This window comes from Leopardus geoffroyi, chromosome B1, assembly GCF_018350155.1.
Source record: "Leopardus geoffroyi isolate Oge1 chromosome B1, O.geoffroyi_Oge1_pat1.0, whole genome shotgun sequence".
In the NCBI taxonomy this organism is placed as follows: Eukaryota; Metazoa; Chordata; class Mammalia; order Carnivora; family Felidae; genus Leopardus; species Leopardus geoffroyi.
The window spans coordinates 134,930,789-134,951,874 of NC_059327.1; the positions used below are offsets into that span (position 1 = coordinate 134,930,789).

General features: G+C 37.2%; 1 protein-coding gene across 6 annotated transcripts in view; it reads right to left on the bottom strand.

The window, feature by feature from the left end:
• The window catches only part of ARHGAP24 (Rho GTPase activating protein 24), a 674,755-nt gene that overhangs the window by 206,644 nt on the left and 447,025 nt on the right, over positions 1–21,086 (bottom strand). The window contains exon 2 of one of the 6 annotated variants that reach the window (XM_045473457.1): positions 12,557–12,644. The exons of 4 other annotated variants lie outside the window; for them this stretch is intronic. The gene's annotated coding sequence lies outside the window, so the exon portion shown is untranslated. Of the gene's footprint in view, positions 1–12,556; positions 12,806–21,086 lie in introns of those variants that run through there. One more of the 6 variants, XM_045473454.1, reaches the window with a different exon arrangement.

The window sequence follows — 21,086 nt, forward strand, 5'->3', positions numbered from 1 at the left end:
TAAAGGATAATTTGTACTGCTACCTGGAAAGCAAGAGGAGGTCTAAGAGATGTAATATGGCCAATGAATTCTCTGATTTTCCAAGGCATTTAGGTGACTTAAAGTAGGACTTCTTGAAGTGTGGTCCATGGATAACCTGCATCGTAATCACCTGGAGTTTTTGTTAAAATATCCTAGGGCCCCATACCAGGTTCCCTGAATCAGACACTGTGGCACAGGCCCACAAATCTGCATTTTAAGTTCTTCAGGTGATTTTTGTATCTGCTAAAAATATCTAATACCCACAGATTTATTGAGAGAGAGTAAGAAGAAAAGAATATTTAAAATCAGGGCATTGGAAAACAGGCAATGAAACATTCTAAATTATATCATAAAGCAAGGAGATGTACAAATCTAGTGATCTTTAGAAGAGAAAATATCATACTGATGGCTTAATAGGACTTCTCAAGATGATTTTGAAGAATCCTCAACATTGCATCTCCGGGAGGTGCAATCATAATCCCCAATAACAGTCTCTATAGGGAATGAACTAAAATGGCTGGCACTAACTTCCCCACCCCTAAGACCTTTCCATAGGTAGTCTACCGTGCATATCAGAGGTCCAGATTGGGCACAGTCCTGCAGAACACCTGGCTGTCCCTGATTACCAATACTTGTAATTTGCTTCTCTCTACTACTATTTGACTCTCCGTGCTAGCTAGCTCAGCCTTTCCCCACACTCTCTAGGATTAGATTTTGGGTGCTCCTACTGTAACCTGAATTTTTGCTTCTTTGGTGTCTTAGTTCCTATCTAGTGTCTAATACCCAGTTGCTCAATGAGCCTCCATTTTGTTTTCCATTTCACTCTTAAGAAAGATCCCACCCTGAACTGCAGCCAATCTGCTGACTAATTTCTCTGAAAACAAAAGCCTGCTTGACCTATTTAGTATGCAATCTTTGCCTGACATTTATCTGTCTGTCTGGATCGCATTTGCCACACCATGGTACTCTTGATGCTGACTGCTTTCCCAGATTATACCCCGATGTTGTTAAGCCTGTGGGATGCCATGCCTGGCCTCTCAGAAAAGGTTTTTGTTCAGAGCCTGCATTCACATTTGCAGGGAGTAACAATCTCTTGCCCCACCCTGTATACAAGTCTACTTCTGCATACCATCCCCTCTCTGTCTACACACTGGGTAATAGGAAACGGCCATACACAGGCAGTTGCCAAGTTTTGGCCAAGAAATTCCATAGATGTCCCAGAGGACCAGTGAAAACCTAAACAGGCCATACTTTGGAAAATTCTCACATCAGTAAGTTGCGTTAAGAACTTCTCAGGACTTCGATCTTCATAGGGAAGTTCTTGGTGAGTCCAAATTTAGCCTTTACTCTGAGTAAACTGCAATTCCCTCAGAAAGCCAGTAAGTGACTTTTTTTTCCCTTTCTGTCTGTGATCTCTATGGAGCCCATAGACTTGGACCAGATGTTACTTGTTGGGCAGCTTAGCTGTGCTTTAAGAACTTGGGTAAAGATCACTCATTACAGTATGGGCTCACTTTATAAGGCACTTTTAGGCTGGCAACTATCCTTCTGAGCAATTTACCAACATTTCAATATTTTCTCTATGTCACTTCAGATAACATTGGTAAGGAATAGAAACATAACAGATGTTTCTTGTCCTTAGAGATCAGAATTTGGATGAAATACAGACTAAAATATGAAGCTCTATTAAGCTGTCTAGAGTAGAGATTCTCCTATAAGATTATTCTTTTCATCCCTAATCCTCTCTCCTCAATGCTCAAGACCTAAACAGGGTAAATCCTACACTTTGTCTCTCTAGCCTTGATGTTCCTCCAACTTCGAAGAAAAATAAGTAGAGTTTAGACTTTTGATAAGACTTTTAACCATTATTTCTATACTAGCATTTTCTACAATAAAATAGGCAGCTAAAAACAATTGGTTTAAGTTAAACAACGATTTATGTAGAAGGAAGGAATAGATGTTGGTCTACAAAATCAAGTGTATAAAATCTAACTTCCTTATCCTTTTATACTGTCAGGTGGCTGAAATGTAACCTTAGTTAATCCAGGGCTGCCACTTTCCTGGGAGCCATCTGATGTTGGGTACTTCTAGGATTCTATGTCTTGGATAGAGGAGAGTGGGAATCTGGTCTGTTATCATCATCCTTTGCACCACAGGCATCTCCAAGATGCTTTTTTTTTCCCTGGTTTGTTCCTGGCCTTCAGTCTACAAACCCTGGGACTGTCTTCTTTGCCCTATCCCCTGGCTCTTCCAAGTTTGACTCTCACTGCCTCTTCTCCTCTTCTCTTGGCTGCACTGAGGACATGGGATGAGCTGGGGTGGGGGGTGCTGTTTTGGACATGCCTGCCTACATACCCATTTTGAATATCCTGGTACGATGTAGAACAGCACTAAAAGATGATTTGAGTTTTGTAGCCTCCAGGTCCTACATATAGGAAGTGATTCACGGATTCCTCTGCTCTTAGATTCCCCCAGTCTGCTCCAGGTTTCCAGTTCTGTCTTCCAGGTACCTAGTTCAGGCAGTGGGGTAGAGTGTGGCAAGAAAATGGAGCCCCTACTCTAGAATACCACCATCCTTTAAGCAGCTAAAGTCCCTTTGCTTCCCTCTGATTCTTCTCTTTGGCTTCTTGCCATGAGAACCACTATCTGTTTTTAGGGATGGGATAAAGAGATCAGTTTTATTTTGCTGTTCTTGTTGTTGTTGTTGTTGTTGTTGTTGTTGTTGTTATCGTTTAAGGTTTGGATCCTGAGGATTTATGGAGCTAACTTTTTGAAACTCAAATACTGCTGCAAACAAACATCTCCAAAGCACTTTTTCCCCCCTAAATTATCCTTTTTGTGAAGCAATGTTTGTCATATAATGAATGAAATTTGAAAAAAAAAAATGTAATGGAACAGACCATGAGTGAATATCAAAATATTTCTCGAATTTCAGCACTCAGCCTAAGCCTCCATCACATAAAGGGACTGCTGAAACTCTGACAAATGGTGAAAAAGTAAGATACACAAAATTTAATAAACCACTTGAATGGTGAAATGAGTGAAGGTGGTTAAAAAAATAAACACCTGAATGACCACCTGCTTTATTACGAAATCTGAGTAAATATGAAATAAGATCTATGTAGAGCAAAAACCTGGAATATTTTACCCAGAGGGGAAAAGAAAGAAGTTCATTGCCGTTGCCTGTGTCCTTATACTTTCCATTCAACTAAACAGATGTCTGGTGTCATAACAAGCTGCCTAATCCTTTAACATATCTTTGTGTGAGAGTACCTCACACAGGATGTATGTCCCTTTGTAACAACAAGACTAGAGCCATATCAGGCCCCTAAATTTGTCATCTGGTGTCAGGCAGTGCATTAAGTGCCAGTCATACAAATCTGTAAGATAAAGTCCCTGCCCTCCAGGAGCTTACAGTGCAGCTCAGCTAGGAAAGTGGACCAGTAAGTACGAAATTAAAATGCAAAGTGGTGAAAGCCATAGAAGTCAATGTTGGGAGGTAAGGGTAGGGATGGAGTCAGGGAAGGCATCTCAGAAGAGGTCATAATCTCGAGAAAGGCAAGGCTGAGGAACACTTTGGGCTGAAAGGCCACCATGAGTGGCAAATAATACAAAGGCGAGAAGAGAAAAAGGCTGAGGTCAGGTATTTATATGAAAAAGTGGCAGATACGGTGACAAATCTGCATGGAGGGAGGAAAACATTCATTCACTCTTTTAAAATTTTTTTAATGTTCATTTATTTTAGAGAGAGAGAGAGACAGAGCATGAGTGGGGGAGAGGCAGAGAGAGAGGGAGACACAGAATCTGAAGCAGATTCCAGGCTCTGAGCTATCAGCACAGAGCCCTAGGTGGAGCTCCAATTCACAAACTGCGAGATCATGAAGTTGGATGCTTAACTGACTGAGACACCCAGGAGCCCCAGGAAAACATTCATTCTTAAAAACGTAGTTATCGCAAGCCATTTCCCCACTCTGTGCATGCATGTGTGTGTGTGTGTGTGTGTGTGTGTGTGTGTGTGTGTTCTTAAGAACATTACATATTATATAACTGCCACAACATAATACTGATATTTTTCTGAAATGTATCAATATATCTCCAACACAGAGATTTACTTTACTTCAGAGAAAACTGTGGTGCACTGGGGGTTGCACTTCTGGGAGGATTCATAAATATTTAATTATTGCATTCGTGAAGGCTGTCAGTAATTCCCATTTCAAGAGCTGAGGAAGTTTAAAGTCAAGTAAACAGCATTTGGAAGGCTTTCTCCACCAAAAAGCAGCTCCTATGAATGAAAAAGAGGGTGGATCTCTGCTTTCCACACTGGAATCCAGCTATTCCTGCTGACACTGGGAAATGAAGGGAGAAGGAAAGAGAAGACTCAGATTTATTTCCATTGTGATTTTGAGACTATTTAATATTCCAAGAAGCTGCCAGTATAACAAGGTGCACACTCTTAGAGAGAAGAAACACCCTCTAGACTTGCTCTATGATCATGGATAAGGCTCTTCACCTAGTTTGGCCTGCTTTGGTTAGGTGAAATGTATGAGGGCTTAATTACAAGATCCAAGACCCCATCCAACTTCCATACTATATGACTTAGGCAACTTCCATTCATAAGTAATTAATGAGTAGATTAAGGAAATGAAATAAACCACAGAAGCTTTGATGCTAAAAATGAGCCAAAGTCCTCTGAGAAACAACTTAGTCTCTGGGGGGAAAGGGCTAGAGAAGACACTAGCAATAGCTTTCAAAAAATTGGTACTGCATACAAGGACAAATGGTCAGGATATCTACCCAAAGTAGAGGCCATGTGTCGATTTGGAAAAACAAAATCAATCCATTACTCTAGGATAAAATTATAGCGAAATAATATTCCTGGAATGCGTCTGAAACCCCTTAGTCATTACTCTGGAGTATTTCCACTTAAATTTGACTATGTCATTGCATGGATTATTAAATTCACAGAAAGAGAAGCAGTCTAAAAATGAGGCAGAGAGCCTGTTGTCAAAAATCTGGGATAGATTCCTGGCTCCTCCACTTGTTTTGTGACTATAAGTTTGAGTCATAAAGAATAAACAAAGAAAGCCACACAGAAACATTGAATAAAGAAAAATGTTCATTTGTGGCATATAGTTTGTAGTTATATAAAAAAAAGAAGAAAAAGAAAAAAGACAATTTCTTTTCCTTTGATTGCTCCTCTTAAAAGAAAAGAATGAGCCAGAAGATGCCATTGTCTCAAAATAAAATAAAACACCCACTTAACTTTTGTTTTACATCATTTGCAATTGGGCTAAGGTCTGGGTTTAGCTTTAGAGTAGATTTCTTGAAAAAAAAAAAACAAATTGAACTCATTAAGAATAAACCAGTCTCTTTCACTGGATTGCATTTTTAAAGAATGTTTAGTATAAATCCGATAAAATGTACTCTATTGGCTACTGGATGAAGGAATGCATGGGGCATGCACAGAGCACTATAGCCCTTGCATATATGGGTTTGATACACATTAGCTATTATTGGTACACTTATTATGCTTATTTTATGTGAGAAAATGGAGGCTTAGAAATGGTAAGTAGTTTGCATAGGATGATACATGTAAAATGTGCCAGAACTGAGCCTCAGGTCCTGTAAATAAATTCCACAGTTCCTGCTTTTAACTATCTATTAAGGATTCACTGAAAATTTGGGGGGAAATATGCTATATATACTATATATACTATATATATATTATATAATATATAGTATATGCTATACTATATATACTATTTACTATGTATACTATATATTATATATAGTATATACTATACTATATATACTATTTACTATATATACTATATATTATAGGTAGTATATACTATATATACCGTATATATTCTATACTGTATATGGCATATATAATATATGTATATATTTTATATATATACTATATGTATACTATATATACATATATATATATATTTTAATTGTAGATATCTGGAGTGGCAATGCATTGGAGAGAGGAAGACCAGTAAGGAGACAGTGGGTTAAGAAGAGATAATTCAATTCTAAGCAAGGTAGTGGTCAGGGGAATGAAAAAGAATGCAAAGAATGTAGTTTTTAAAATTCTATATTAACTGTCACTTGGTTGCATAGGAAGTGAGGAAGGAGATAAAGGATGAAGGGCTGGTTGGAGTAAGGGAATGATATGGATTTTGCAGTACTAGAATACCTGAAACAGCCTTGTATGGGGAGCTCTGACTAGCAGGGCAACCACAGAAGGTTGTGCAGTCAAGCTGGGACCGAAGTGTAGCCCACTTCCCTGCCAAGGAGAAAATCCTAATACAAGTGTTGTGCATAAAAAGAAAGGAAGCTTGTATTTATAACTTGTACTAACTGTGGGTTACAAGAGGTCTTGCCGACCAGATCTCTAGATTGGGCTTTAAGTCAAAGCCATGGGACTGGATGAGGAAGAAAGTATACAGTGGTGGTAAATCAAACAAACATAGACACCCAGAGGAAGAAGGTAGGAAAAAAGACAGGAGCCCTCTAAAGAAAGTGAAGAAAGAAGGGTGCAAACATAGGCTAGTACAAGATCCCTAACGTTAAAAGAAATATTTCAAGAAGAGCATGGCAGTAAACATTATCAATGGCAGAAAAACAGAGGTGGGCAATGGACGAAAAGATCTGGATTTAGCAGTTAATTTAGCCATCATTAGCAACCTCTGAGAGGTAATCTGAGTATTGTGGTAGAAATAAATGCCAAACTTCAAAGAGTTTTATAGTCAGAGGGAGGTCGGAAAGCAAAAGCAAAAACAGAAGAAAAAAAATTTTTTTTCTTGGCATCAGGAAGAGAGAGGTTGGTTGAGAAAGTAGAGTGTTTGTTTGTTTGTTTGTTTAGTGTAGCAGAGGCCTGAACATTGGTTGTGCACTGAGAAAAAACAAAGGTGCAAGTAAAAGGACATAATTTATGAAGCAAATTCCAGTTTCATCTTTATAAATATTTTGTTTAAAAGTTCCATAAACACTAGTGGCCCAGGAAATGCTTTAGCAAATACTCATTAACAAAGTGACAGCTATTTAAAAATGTTCCCATAGCTATTATATGTTTATCACCCCTTGTGTAATAAAGACTTCTGGCATGGAATCTTGAGTTCTTTCTTTAGTATGAGAACCCTTCTGTTCCCTGGGGATTTTCAGAGAATAGGGTACATGGCTGACCTCTTACTCAGACAGAAGGAAATTATGCTTCTACCTCTTGCCCCAGATTAAATTTATCATCCAGTCATTACTTCTGGATGAATAAAGAAGTTAAACTAAAAGTTGGAAGCCTTGGTTCTAGATGAATAATTTTTCCGGACTTAGTTCCCCTATGCTGCAAAAAAAGGGATTTAGACTTGCAAATTTCTAAGCCATTACAATTCTAAATTAATCCAATGAGCAAAAAATATCACATGTAAATGAATGCTTATCCTTATTTTATGTATGACGGAACACACTGAAACAATGTAGGCCCCCGACAGTGGGGGACGTATTCTGTTACTTTTGATATTGCCATAGAATAGAATAGAATATTATGCAGCTGTATATTATTTTTTCCCCAAAGTGTTCTAATATAGAAAAGAGTTGCCCATAAAATGTTAAATGAAAAAAGGTGGAATCCAAATTTACAGTATCAAACAATTTTGTAAAAGTAAAACAAAACAAAACATTGACACTATATTATATATGCACAGATACAGAAAGAAACCTAATAGCAATGAATCCCCTAGAGAGTGGAATTGGTGATAATAATTTAGTTCTCCTTTTATATTGTCACTGTCTTCATAATCATTATAATTGTTAACTTTCTTGTGATTTATGGGGGGCATTTTATACCCCGGGTTTGCAGGAAAGTTGTTTTCCTTTCCATTGTATTCAGATCTACTTATAACATCTTCAGGCATGGAGATGGAGAACACATAGATGCTGTCTTCCTTCTGGACTCGCACCGTGCCACGGAGAAAGGCCACAGAACATACCTTTGGAATTAAATGCATTCAGAAGCAAGCAGGTTGGAGAGAGAAGGTAAATCAAAATGAAAATTGCTCCCTTGAAATACTATTATTATTTTTGTTAATTTGGAAACATACCCCTGTTTACCGAGAGCTCTATAACTTACATAATCTTTAAAAACTAATTTTTAAAATTTTAAGATCACCAAAATAAGATTTGGCCTGAAAAACTGTCTTAGACTCAGTCCACATATATTTTTTTCTTCTAATATCCTGCTGTGTTTCCCAATAATAATAATAAATCAAATAATGTTAATAAAATAAATAATAGCAGCCTCTGCTTGTAGCAAGTGTACTATAAATTCCACAATACCTTCAGTCAAATAAACAAGGGATAGAGGAAAGGGGCTGATATTTTCATGTCTTCAAACTGCTTTTTTTTTTTAGATTTCATGCATTTATTTTTGAGACAGGGAGAGAGAGAGAGAATCTCAACCAGACTCCATGCTAAGAGCAGGGAATGGAGCTTGATTCCATGAACTATAAGACCATGACCTGAGCTAAAATTAAGAGACAGGGGCTCAACAGATTGAGCCACCCAGGCACCCCCAAGTTTGCTTTTTAAATTATTATCGACTATAGGCATCTGATGCTTTTCTTTATAGCAATTCAGAGTTCTAAATTGCTGTTTGCTAATAGCAATTTCATAATTTATTAATGGCATCACTTAAAGAAGTTTTTATGTTTTAGTATAACCAAATAATAAATTGAATAACAAATACTCCAATAATAAAACATGAAGTAAAACATGGGGCTCCCGGGTGGCTCATTCGGTTGGGTGTCGGAATTCAGCTCAGGTCATGATCTCGCAGTCTGTGAGTTTACTTCATTTCTTTTTAAAAATTTTTTTAATGTTTATTTATTTTTGAGAGAGGGAGAGAGACAGTGTGAGTGGGAGAGAGGCAGAGAGTGAGAGAGACAGAATCTGAAGCAGCACAGAGCCTGACGCAGGGCTTGAAACATGATGGTTTTAGTATTATTTTTTGTTCAGGCCCTTTCAATTTAGGAATTGGAATTTATATTCATTCAATAAACATTTATTGCGTGATTAAAGTGAACGAAAAGAATCTTGGTCTTTGACCACATCTGGAGCAGTCTCACAAGGCTGTGTCAAGAGAGACCCTTCTAAAACATCATCGGTGAACATGAACACTTCATGGACTTCTTCAGGGACTTCTTCTTTTTCTAGTTTTAAACAGCACTTTTTAGATGGAAATCTTCATAAGTGTACACTCAAAAGGTGCTGAGTTTTCAGTAGTTTTAAGTTGTGACAGTACAGTTCTCACTATAAAATACATATCCCTTCATACGGCTGGTTTCCCAATTAGGTGAGCATGTGAAAATTAAATTTTGATTAGGCTGAAAGCCTTAATCAAGTAAAAACTAAAATCTTCATTGTATCGATGTCAAATAGCATATTTTCAGCTTTAAAGAGTTATGTTTCAATTGGAATAACATTTTATTTCACCAGAACCCATACCATTGCTCTGTGCTGACAGCTCATAGCCTGCTTGGGATTCTCTCCCTTCTCTCTTTCCACACCTCCACCTCCTCCCTGCCCCCCACAATGAATAAATGAATATTAAAACAAAAATAACCCATGCCATTTAACTGAAGGAATGAAGAAGCAAAAAAAAAAAAAAAAAAAAAAAAAAAGCAAAATCTCTAGCTTTTAGGCAATGATTCTAAATTTACGTGGACCCTAAATTCACTGTTGTAGACAAAAGGCAGTCCCTTAATTCATTGTTTCAAACAGAAAGAGACTGTCATATACAGCACAAGATACTTTAATACCCAGTAACAATTTTTACACTGACTATATGAAAATTGTATTTTAAAAAGAATTTAAGCAAAGGGGCGCCTGGGTGTCTCCGTCGGTTGAGCCTCTGACTTTGGCTCAGGTCATGATCTCACTGTTTGTGGGTTCAAGCCCCTCATTGGGCTCACTGCTGTCTGTGTGGAGCCTGCTTTGGATCCTCTGTCCCCCCCCCTCTGCCCCTCCGCTGTTCATGCTCTCTCTCAAAAACAAACATTAAAAATATACATATTCATTAAAAAAAAAAAAGAAAAAAAGAGCTTGAGCAAAAAAGGCCTCTAACACAAAAGGCCTCACACATAATTCTAAATAAGCTATATAGTCAAGCCATTAGCAATGGACTCTAATTAAAGTTGGAATTTAGAATTGCTCTGGACTCAGTTTATAGCTTCATGTATCTCTCTAATATGCCCAGTTTAATTTTTGTCATGGGTAGAGTGGGATTAATTATCAAGATCACTGAGAAACCAGTGATTGATTTTGCATTGCAACGCACAACATAAAAAAAATATTGAAAGACAGGAAATGGTACATTCTGCTACTAAATTCAATGCTTTATCATATTTTCAACTTAAAAGACGTTGTAACTAAGTAAGGATATGGTTAAAGAAATCAAGGCATTATCGAAACAGTGGCAAAAGATGTATTTTTTCCTTAAAGCATAATGACACAGAACTGCATAGACTAGATGAGAAATATTTTTCCTTTTCCCTAACTCTTTCCTACAAAGAATTATTATGCTATTTCCCAGCCACACATGCGTATGAATAGCAAATGTGTAAATGGAACTAAAATAAAATACTTAGTATTTGATTGATATTAAGTCTGCCCCATGAGATTTGGTTAGTCACTGATTCCTTGACACATACCTCCAGTAACTTTATAAAGAGGAGAACAGACAACACTTTCTGTATCTGATACAGTAACGCCTTACTTATCCCAGAGCCACTTCCATGGCAACTTCTACTACAGAACACAACTAAGGACTTGGACTCAAACCAAAAGTCTCCTGAGCACCTACAATAGATGTCACTGTGTCTATGTGCTTTGGTCTGTGCACTTTCCTCATAAGAGAATCTCTTGAGCCCTCGAATAAAGTTCTTGCTTCTCATTCTTTCCATGATTTTTTATAAACTTTTTTTCTGGTTTTCTTATGCATAGCACAAAAGAAATAATAATTATAAAGATGTGGATAAGGTTGCAGGGAGTTGTTAGAAGAATGCAAACTGTCCACACCCATAAGAAGTCACATTTCCATATGGATGCTGGTCACAGGAGGAAAAAATGTCCTATAAAAATAACACAATTAAAATAAAGCATAGTGATTATGTGACCTTTGGACAAAAGGAGTAAAACCCGTGCATACCACAGAATAGGCCCCCAATGCATCATTACGTTTAGAAAATTCTACAATGTGTATCCATGATGAAAAGGTTGGGCAATTCAGAAAACGTTAAATTGAATTTAGTTCCCTCCAGAGAGATATCAAAATATATACCGGACCTCAGAAAGTTAACTATCCAAAAATGGCTAAATTCTTTCTAAAACCTCTGCAGTTTTCAGCGGCAAACTTGCAAGCTTTACTTTTTGGAAAGATGACAAATGTAGAACTCCTTAATTGTCTCATGACTTGTTTATTGGCCAGCAGCAAATATTATATATTAACTAGCCAGGCCTCCGGAGAAAGAGTGACATTTCAGATGACAGTGGTTCCTGTCTGTCCACTCCATGGCCACTTTGGGCTCTTCCCCTTCTGCTCTGAGAGCCTCCATAGCTCAGTGATTTGAGATACTGGAAATATTGTCACTTTAAGATGGATGAACTTAACAAAAATAAACCTCATTAAAAAAAAAAGAAGGCTTGCCAGAATTTTTTAAAATAAATGGAAGTGAAGGGAAGGAAGGGTTAAAATGAACAATTAAACATAGAAGTAATTTTTTTAACGTTTATTTATTTTTGAGAGGGAGACACAGAGCTCAAGGGGGGAGGGGCAGAGAGCGAGGGAGACACAGAATCTGAAGCAGAGTCCGGGTCTGAGCTGTCAGCATAGAGCCTGTGGTGGGGCTCGAACCCACGAACCATGAGATCATGACCTGAGCCAAAGCCGGAAGCTCAACGGACTGAGCCACCCAGGCACCCCAACTATAGAAGTAGGTTAAAGGTAAAACCCTAATTCAAAATTGTGTGTTTCGCAGGTCAGATCCACCAAGCTGTAATGAGGTCAGTGAGCCTCAACCAAGTCAGTTCAAGTGCCTGGAGCTGCTCTGACTTGGCTTTATGCTGTTTCTATACTTGAAGTCGAAGATGAATTAACCTGTCCCTCCCGTTCAATCAAGAGCATTCTGTACATTCCCTAATCTTAAAGCCTATCTTTTTTTTTTTTAATCTGACATGAATAACAAAACATAAAACCACCCATGACAAGATGCAACAAAGGACAAAGCTAAACTAAGCTTCAAAATAAAATAACAACAACAATCATTAGGTTCCTGAAAACAAAACAAAACCAAATCCTAGTAGCTTCAAATATCAACAGCCACAAAACAATACAGCCAAGAAACTAAAGTATTTTAAAGTGTGTGTTTTCTCTCAGAATAGAGGCGAGGTGGGGGGAAAAGTCAAATGACCACACAATACTTGTGCCCGAAACAAATAAACCCTGAAGGAGATTTCAATGAGTAAAAAACAGTACCTTATAAGTAACTGGTCTTGTCTACTCACAGCTGTTTCCAGTGCCGACTCTTGTTTAACTGTCTACTGCGTTCAGTTTAAAGTTAATTCTGTTGGCAAAAAAGTACAGAGCTTGTCTGGAAAATGCTGTTTGGACATAAACCATTCCTTTCAAAGCTGTAGTAGCTATATTTAAGTTTTCTTGTAGAGGGGGATATAAACCTTTCCTGTAGCTGATTTTCTTCCTCCTCCCGCCCATCAGACTTAGTCAGTGTCCTCCTATCCCATATATTGAAGAAAGAGAGGGGAGGAAAAAAAAAAGAAAAAAAAAAAAAAAAAAAAAAGAGACCGGGAAATATACCTTAAATAATGTAGTAGTTGAGCATTTGGAAAAAGACAAAAAAAAAAAAAAAAAAAAAAGAATTAAGAACCATAGAAAGCACACCAGGATCTTAAATATAATTTAGCCCAATGCCCTCATTTTATAGATGAGGAAACTGATACCCAGAGAAAGTATGATTTCTATCAGGTCATTCACATAGCTAACTAATGCCACAGCTAAGAATAGTTACCAGGTTTCCTAACCCCCAATTCAATGCTCTTTCTACTACTCTAGTGTACCTGAAGGGAAATGGTTTACCTTTTTCCTGTGTATCCTTGGATAATACCCACATGAGTTGGCAGGGAACAATAACACAATTACAATGTGAGAACCATCTGTTCTCAGAGAAAACATTTTACTCCACTTTAAAATCCTTAATACTGAAAGTTTCTCTACAATGCCCAGTTTCTTTCTATACTTAGAAAATAATCTTATCCTTTGTTGAGTTTTTAAATAATATTTTTATGTTACAGGAATTGCCAGTTTTCAAGGGATATTAACATCCCTTAGTCCTTATAGAGGACCGTAAAGGCTGGTGCTGTGACAGGTGTTACTCTTTAATATTTCTACCCAGTATCAGTGATTTTGAACTAGAAACACATTACTATTACCACAGATCCTATTTCCAACTTGTCAACATTTTTTTTACCATACATACAAGTTTATTCTTGTTATTACTGGTTATATATTTTGTTAAATAAAAGAGAAGCAGCATAATAATTTTTATTTGGTGTGTTTCAAGTAACATTCCTTTCTTATATATAAAGAAATTATTTTTCTCTAATTGAAGAATGATATTCTTATTATCATAATTTTTTAAAATTTTTCTTTCTAAAATGTATTCATTCATTCATTCACTTATTTAACAAATACTAATTGAACATTTATAAACCTACCTCATCCTTCTCTTAAAGAATATAGTAACTGACAAGAAATAACTTTAAAAAAATGTTTATTTATTTTTGAGAGAGGGAGACACAGAGTGCGAGCAGGGGAGGGGCCAAGAGAGAGAGAGACATGGAATCTGAAGCAGGCTCTAGGCTCTGAGCTGTCAGCACAGAGCCCTCTGTGGCGCTCCAACCCACAAACCATGAGATCATGACCTGAGCTGAAGTTGGATGCTTAACCAACTGAGCCATCCAGGCGCCCCAACAAGCAATAACTTTTTTAGATAAGTGGCTAATTGTCAAAAAAAATGAGAGTTTAGTCACGAAGTAAGGCCAATTTTCTGTAACAACCTTTTCATCCATTCTCACATCATAAGCATGTGCCCAAAGTTTATTTACATTCTCTCCATTGAGTTGCCCACTCTCAACAGCATCCGTCTTAGGGTCAGATAAGTCAAAATATGAAATGACCCAGATTGAAATTGCTCTGGTTACTATTAATCTTTGTATTTGATCTGACTCCTTAAAATGCTAAAAGCAAATCTACATTACATGCTACAATTTAAAGACACAATTAGCAAATGCTCAGACCATTCAAAATCCATTTTCAAATTGAGATGCATTGTTCTTTAGTTCAGAAATTCACTTTGGTTTTGATATTTCCCCTCTACTTTTAAAATGATATTGTATCTACTCTTGCCCTGGTCTTTAGAAGAAAATAGTGTAATTGTGACTAAAGAATTAGAAAAGGATATTTTTAAAAATACAGTTTGGTTTTTGAAACATATTTTCCAAGATGTTGAGTAATTAATAGGTACTGTATCAATTTTCCAACCATGATAAGTAAGCAACTGATTCAGAACACATAAACGTTGGGAAGGTAATCTGGTAAACCATACTTTGTACTTTTTGACACAATGGCAGTATCCTATTTTCCTTCCATTCTCAGTTAATTTGGTCTAGCTGAGCTCTGTGCAAATGTAAATCCCAAAGACATTAACATCTACATTTATATACAACACTAATATGTCAAATATGATTAGAGTCTGACACTAATACATATTACTTGGGTTTATTAAAAGTATTCCCTAATTTTCTTTTACTTCTTAAACTTGACTTTTAATTTGAACATTTTGCCCTTTGTCTGTTAGAAGGAAAGGAAGGAAATCTGAGTAATCCCCAAAAGAGAGGGAGGCTGCGAGGGGAGACACAGAGACTTAGATGCAATGAGTCAGGGTGATTCAAGGTTGTTGACTGCACTCAGGAAGGAAGGTGTAAAGAGAAGTCACATACAAGCAGGTTGTTTGGAACAGAAGTGGGCTGAGCCACAGACAATAGATTATAGGTATTAAATGTAAGAACCAAAGTCTCTCAAAATAGGTTGAGCAAAGAGGGAACTAGCAATTTGGGTGACCAGTGCCAGCAACAGGAAATTGGTCCTCGAACTGACTTTGTAATTCATGACATGGTTTGTTTCTACCCATTGGAAGGGAAGCATGTGCTGTCAATATGTGAATTCGACACAATCTAAAATAACATGGTGACATAAAACCATTTAAAAAAAGTTTGTCCCTCTATATTTAGGTCCCTTGGACATACTCCAGGTTGCCCTACTCTGGGCATGCTCTGGACTTTAGAATCCTAGCATTGTTTAGTGGGGACTAGTTATTGTGTTATGGGGCCTGCATATGTGGAGTTGAATTTCAATGATGGAAGAAGTACTTAAGACAGAGGTGAAACTCAGGGCAGACTATATTAACACAAGCAAGGCAGTTGGAATTCACTAACTCTTGATCTCTCAGTTTCAGGTTTACAGTAATACTAGAGGAAGGCTTTTACTAAGGAATCCCAGAGACCTCTTTCGTGGTAGCAGTGCAGGGAAGTGACTGCATGAACAGCTACTAGATTATAATGTTCTATGCTTGGGAGGAGATATCATACATGGATGTTTTTAATAGTCCCAGGGAACCATAAACATAAAAAATCTCCAGCATCAACTTTCTTCAGTTCAAGCTCATGCTCATTTTGTTGCCCTTCTCCTCTCAAAATCTATTCTCCTCACAGCAGCCAGGGTAATTATTCCCCTCCCCGCCCCCCCGTTATACCATCTGATGCTTTCCATAATTCCTCTGCTTCACACCTTCCAGTGGTTTCCCATTATCTCATTTCATGCCCTCTAATAGTTTCCAATCATTCCCCTGCTTCATCCCTGCAATGGTTTTCCATTGCCCACGGTGTGAATTCAAATGCCTAACGATGACTTCCTAAGTCTCACATAATTTCACTCCTGTTTATCTTTCCTACTGTTTTCCTAACCTGCTGTTCCATCTGTCTAGAATGTTTTCTCCTCATAACTTCGCAGGACTACCAGTTTATCAGAACTCAAGACTCATCTCAAATGCTACCTTCCCGGAAAAAAGATTTCCTGACCACTCTAGTTAATTACCCTCCTCCCCACCTTACATCCACATACTCTCTACCCCATTTTTCTATTTAATTCTTCTTCACAGCACTTGCCACTATCTGAAATTATCACAGGTTCTTTTTCTTTTTAATTTCTTCAACTAGTTAAATATATTTACTGTATCTCCTCTAGAATGAGCTTTCTAAGATCAGAAATATGTTGGAAGTTATAAATAAGATCAGAAACATAATATTTAGGCTTTTAAAACCACATCATCCCCAGTATTCAGAACTGTGTCTACTATAGAATACGTATTGACCAATATTTCTTGAATGAATGAATTATATTTGTTGCCTGGGTTACTACTCTTCAGTCAACAAAAATCTAACATAAGTCCATAAGCATGAAGGCAAAGACTAATCTACTTCTACAATTGACATAACTCTGCGAGTTCCCTGTGGCTCAGCAGCTAGGCATCACAGGACATAAGGAAAGGGCCCCTCTGGTGGGCTCTAGGAAGCTGTATCAATACAAGGTGCCTCTAAGCCCTTGAAGTTTGTTAACACAAGGGCCAGAGTTATACCCTTGAGCTGCTAGAAGGTCCTAAGAGCTTCCGGACATCTCCTTCATTTCCTGAACTTGGTCGTCGTTGCCCTTATTGAAATAGCAGATATCCTAAAGCCAATTTTATCCTTTCCAGGTGGTTTCAAGAAACTGCTCCTAGCTGCCAACTCTTCAGAAGCAGAAGCTAAATCCTTGCATTCACAGCATATGTTTTCTAAATGAAAAAAAAAAAAGGGACAGACTAAATAATTTTAGAGAAGTGAGCTCACAGATAATTTAATCTTCCATTTCACTTCTCTTCCACACTGATTCAGAGCTCTCCAGCGAGCTGTAAATTAGATTTCCTCTCCTGTCTCATGTCCTACTGCTTCCTAATTACCTGTTCTAGTGAGTCAGCCTCTCTGGATCCTGTGGCTCAGACACACTGTGGCTTAGCATACTTTGGGTCCAGCCACATCAGAAAGGTGGCTGTGTGATGACAGGCAAAGAGAGGGTGATTCTTCGGAAGAAAATGACTTTTCCCAGACACACTGCAGCTGTTCTCCCAAAACACCAAGGTAGAAAAAAATTTCTTGCCTGAACACTGTTACAGCTCGATAGCAAACAACATCACTTAAAATCATTGTTGAAAAAGTGCCTTTTTCCTCCAGTGCAGATTGCATATTAATCTAAGTACCTAGGTGGCATTTATTTAGTCAGTGAATCAAAGCTACAAATATTTAATGATTGTGTTCTATGGACAAGGTTCTGTGCTAGGTAATGAAGTTTGTATAATTATTCTTTTGTGGTATTATGGGATAATATTTCTTTATCTAGAATACAAATTTCTCCAGGATAATAAGCTAGCATTTCTTCTTTCCTCCACTCTTTTCTTCCTTTGTTTCCTTCCTTCAATCTATTGAAAGCCATATTTACTGAGTCCATATAGTGTGCTGTGTTTGGATATAAAGGAAAAGACAAAATCCTATGTCAGGAAGCTTACCCTCTGGAGGTGAGAGAAGTTTGCAGATTACTGGGGAGATCAGCATAACATTATAGGACAGCACATCAAAGCAGCATGGAATCAAGATGGGAAGTGGGCAAAGAAGGCTTTTTTTTTGAGAAGATGAAACCAGGGCACATTCTGAATGCAGGAGAGGAGAGGATTAACATTCCAGGCAGGAGATAGGGCACACTTGGGTCACTTTAAGTATTTCTGTAGAGCTGGAATGCAGAATGAAAGACATAAACTAATAGATGAAATATGCAGAAGGAAATATAGGCAAAAGCCAGGGTCAAAAATTTGGTTTTTATCCTGAAGGCAATGGATAGCTACTGAAAATTTTTAAACAGGGGATACTTTGCTTTAAGAATGCTAAGTGGGGAAAGAATTTAGGAACAGGTGGTCTGAAGGACTACTTAACAGGTTGTTTCTTTATTCAAGTAAGACGTTGTGATGGTCTAAAACTAGGCAGTAGGTACAGAGAGACACCAAAGAGAGGCATCAAAAGATATTTACATTTTCCCACAGGTAGGAAGATGTGAGAAAGCTGAAATCATTTCCAAAATGTCTGTAAAATCATTACAGAAAAACATATCCAGTATTAGAACTGCATGAAGATGTAGTAAGTTCGCATTATTTAAGTAAGTTCTTTCCATTTACAGTTGAGGAAATGGAAGCATAATACTAGAAAGAATGATAGCAACATTTGAACTCATGTCCATTTGACTATAAAACCCATATTCTCCCTCTACGCTAAATTGCCTGGCCCTTTAAGGGGACCATACATTTTAGACATCTTCTTAAATTTAGACTTAAAGAAGTTGTTTGGAATATAATTTGGGAGTATCTTAAGAGATTCCTTAGGCAATACTGTTTAGGTTTTCCAGGCATAAGCGTGTTCCAATTTGAGATCCAACACACAAACAATTTGTGTTGTTCCTATGGAACAACCCATTTAGCTACCCTGCAAAGCACAAATCCTTCATCAAATTCTTCTTGATAATCTAATTTTCTGTAAGCCTGGAAGATTTATTCACACTCTGTACTAGGACAGACAGTTGAAACCAAAATGAAAGTGGATTTGTCAGATACTCTTGTTCAATCAAGTCAAATATTGAGTCTTGAGTAGAATGGTGTTTGAAAGATAAATCAGTTACAATGAATCTAGGAAGGCAAAAGGCACAACTCTTAAGACAATGAAAACAGGAAGGGGCAGACATAGCTCAAACAGGTGAAAATGCTGAGATTTGCCTTAAAGCTGGGGTAGGAAAGCTCCTTCCCTAGCATATTTTACACCCACTAGGGGTAGGATAACCATATCCAAATCTTGACTCTGAGAGTAAAAGCAGACAGTTAATAATTACGATGCGCTAGTAGATAAATAAAAGCCGAGAAATTTTATAGGCAAATGGATATACACCACCCTACCTAGTGGTTGGCATTAAACCTGACCTTCAGGATGACAGTATCAAGAATGAGGTCATAGGTTTTAGAGTAACTGGCCCCTCAAGTGAGGCAAGACAAGAAAAGTCAAGAATTCTTACACAACCCGGACAAGGTTTTCAACAGATATACAAAGGCCAGATCAACTGAACCATTTGAGATATATTAATTAATTTAGTTCCATAGTTTGGTAGAAAATGATATATAAAAATGAAAAAATGACACTTCATTATAAAGGAGTCACAGATAACAGGTATACTGTGTTTAGTCTCCTGTGTAAGGTATCCACATAAATATTTTCCATAAAATCTCAATATGTTGGTATAGATGGGTGCTCTTAGATATTTTCATTATTTAAAAATAAGCACACACTTTATTTTTCAATGTATTAACCATCAGTGAGTTAATATTACTAAACACCAAACTGAATCAAATCTTGATCCACTCTCTTGCTTCACTCCTGAATTCTTTTCAGAGTTGAGGAATTCCTTCCTTACATGGCAAACTTCCTTCCTAGGCTAGACGGAGGGAAAGATAGGCATAGCATGGGAAGTAAACATTCCCAGGGCAGACAGGAGATATCAGCCACAATTAATTAAGATTACAACCTTGGTTTTGTCACCAATAGCTGTATGATCTTGGACAAGACATTCAACTCCACTGAGGCTTGGTTTTCTCCTATATAAAATAGAGGATTTAGGAAGATTATCTTGGATTTTCTTTGGGATATGAAATTCGACTGTTCCCTGAGATAATTATCTCCCATATGTTCGAAATGTGCTTAATATTTATTTATCTGTGAGGTTTGGGAAGATATATGTTGCATCAAAATAGCCAGTTATTAATGAAACAGTTGTATTGGTAATAATAATAATTGTCTTTTTAAGACTCCAAAGTATATAAACATGGGCAGTGGGGAGACATTTGACTTTTTAGTGTATAATAGGAGGACTATTAAAATTTTCTTAGGAGAAAAGTCATCAGATATAAAATTCCAAGTCACATTATGCTTAGTAATTTTTAAATGTTAGGATTATTGGGGCTCCCCAAACACACAAGGATCAAGCTTTCTGAATTTATAGAAAAACAGATTTCTCCTAGAAGTATAAAGTGGCTTTCCTGCACTGTCATTTTTCACAAGGAAAGAATGAATCCATATTTACTGGACAAGACTGTTGGAAATGAATAGACGAGGCACCTCCTTGGTCTGTAATCTTTGACAAGTTCTTATATACACAAGCGTGGTTCAGAAAATAATGAAAACAAATGGCCCATCAATCCTCTGCCATTGGACCTCAAACTTTAACCAAGTAAAGGGAAGTTAGACTTTTCCTCATATTACTTTATTTTTCAATGCAGAAGTAATATTCTTCTTTATATAAAAAAAACTCACATACTATAAAGAAGTATATGATGTAAAATTTAAGACTCCTACCCTCTTAATCATCTCCAATACTATTCTTAAGGATTAACCACTACCAACAATTCACTCTGCATCTGTCCAGATCATCTCTCTCTCCACATACATGTATATTTGCACACATACAGATGCATGTATATCCACAAATTTGGTCTTGAAAACACTGTCTTCCTTTACTCCAATATTTGGCACAGTTATTAAATTTGTTAATCTTTAGGCACAAGCAAACAAGCATAATAATAAATGTGCCTTCTTTCTCATCATAAAATCTCTCTCTTCCATCCTTAAACCCTTGGACTTATCTGTACAATTTATTGAGTGGCTAAGAGAAAAGTGCAACGATATCATACTGGAAGTCAAGACACTTAGCAAGATGACCTAACAAATGCTTACTGATTTGAATGAATGGATGAATCACACCAAAGACTGTAATCTCATCAGTGTGGAAGAAGCTACCAGGAAATAATTAC